The following is a 2,671-nucleotide window of genomic DNA, read 5'->3' on the forward strand; positions in this document are numbered from 1 at the left end:
AATCGATTAACTTAGACACACACACGCACGCACACGCACACACACACACGCACGCGCACACACGCACACGCGCGCGCGCACACACACACACACACACACACACACACACACACACACACACACACACACACACACACACACACACACACACACACACACACACACACACACACACACACACACACAACCGGGCTCAGGCATGACTCAAAATGCATCACCACTCTGCTATTCACAATGGAGAAACCCCCTGTAGCAAGGTCAGATCCTATTACTGAAGCCTCATGGAGTGACAACTAGTCACGCTGTATTATTGACTGTCATGGAAACACCAAGCTAGTGGGCGTGGCTACTAACTTACCATCCATTGAAAGCCACTTGGACTATATACTGTGGTTTATGTCATATTTTTCTTTAGCTGTAAGTAAGAGATGTTGAATTGTCATTGTCACAAACTACTTGTGTGAGTGGTTGGTTCAGGGTTCGAATCCAGGCTTTTAATGCAAAGTACTTGCTAGTGGTCATGTGATGACCATTGATTACACTAAGAGGTTATTGACAGTTTTCCAATGAGTGAACAGGCTACATCGGCAGGCCATCAAATAGGGTTGCTGGCTAAAGGCGCCCACACACATTGTCCGATATCGGCTGTCAGAGTGTTGTTGGCTCCCAGACGAAATGTCCATATCATAGCATAAACATGACAGATTCTTTTGTCGTATGGGCCTCGGGTTGTTCAGTGTTAAAGGACAAGGACGGCCGATACACACTATGGTAGGTCAGAGTTCTGTCAGTGCCAGAAATTGTGTGGCTGGTGCTACAATTACTGTCGAAGTGGTAACTTAACAGCTAACAAAATGTAAAAATAAAGGGTCATTGTGTGTGTTACCGAAAATTCTACTTTTATTCACTATCAACTAGTCTATGTGACTATGGAGAATTGACTTTGTGCATAACTGTAGTCCCAGTTGGCACACCTGTTTTCTGGGGAAATGAATTGAAATCGGAAACAAGTATGGCACCTTCTGGGAACTGCATGGGACCACAGTTATGTCAACATTGTCCTCCTTTCTCCTTCCTAGTCTTCCTACAGTACCTTCAGTTGGGGCTCTGCCCAGTACCCACCCAGATCATAGTACTTCAAAATCTTCATAATGTTTTTCATTTTCATCAATCAGAATAGGTTCAGCAGTGCTGCAGGGTTGGAATCTTCAATTGATTTATTAATGGTATGAATGTCTGCACAGTAAAAAAAATAAGTATTTTTTTTACCAAGGATTCTAGATGAGGACCCAAAAATTACCAACTATATGAAGCATAGTCCAGTATGGTAAATGCCCCTTATCTAATAAGTTACCATGAGTTGCTACTATTTGTATCAACTTTTAAACAGATACTGTAGAGAATGTAGCTCTAGATTCTTAATCAGTGACCACGTGACGTGAATGTCTCGCAACTCATTTTTAGGTCATGATCCAGTGATTGAGAAACACTGGTTTTATTTAAGAAATCAACCACGTTTGTTTTGTCAAAGACACATTCCACCAGTGGTGATAGTTCATAGACGCAAATGCAAATACAGATGCAAATAAGTCTTGTGGTAAAACTTCATCAGCTTGGCTTTGACTCATACAGTACTAGTGCATTGACAACCTCAAATTTAACAATTAACCCAGAGCTACTTCTATGAACATTTCACTGTAATTTCATTAGATAAATACTCGGTGAAGACATTTGGTGTTGAGGGTAAAAAATTAAGAGACCATAGACCCCTGGGGTACCCAAGTCAACGAGGGTTTATCTAAGTATCTAAGTATTTAAGTATAGTTGACACGGAATCACTGCACTGATCACTGCAGTGATTTCACATTTAAAATGATCCAAACAGTTCGCATTCGGTTTCTCAGACCTTGAAGCAGTTTAGTAGGTGTTCTAATAGCTTACCATAGGGCAGGATGGGAAGTGCTTTGTTGTTTGTTTTGTTGAGGAAGTGTTGGGTGGAGCTGTGAATGAGGATTTGTGCACTATGTTGTCACATATTTTATCATTTTATCTGAGTACTTTTATGACTAGACCACAATGACAACCGCAATAATAGCATGATATGTATCATTACATGTCATTGTCTATTTACAGCTTCAACCATATATTGTACAAACAGATTTTGTTTTCTGATATTGGCTTTATTTTTTATTTGTTTCCATTTTCTTCAAAGTTATTAAAATGACACAGAAATTAATATAATCATTGAGTCAATGTTGTCTAAACATAATTGCGCTGTAAATTAAATCACTTATACTTAATATTAGAATTTAATTTGTAAATCAGTCTTTCCCTCAGGAAAAGGAAAAAGCACCGTAAATGTAACGGTCCAATATACATTAACGGTATGCTCAACTCTCTTTTCACTTCTGTTTTCTTCTCCTCTCCTCTCCTCTCCTAGGTATCCTCTGCACTCTGATCTTGACCCAGCATTGTGGGACTGGTTCTATACCCCAACCTGTCTGACCAGTTCAGTCCAGTTGTGTCTTCTTCACCTACTCCACCATAGAGTTATCCCGAGTCGAGTCCAGTCCAGTCTGTGTAATTCTGATCCGGTGCAGTCCAATCTGGCTTCAGTGAATCCAGTCCAGGTGTAGTGGCATGGCAGGTAACATTGTTAATCAGTGACAAA

This window comes from Gymnoscopelus microlampas, assembly GCF_963454915.1.
Source record: "Gymnoscopelus microlampas genome assembly, chromosome: 3".
Taxonomy (NCBI): Eukaryota; Metazoa; Chordata; class Actinopteri; order Myctophiformes; family Myctophidae; genus Gymnoscopelus; species Gymnoscopelus microlampas.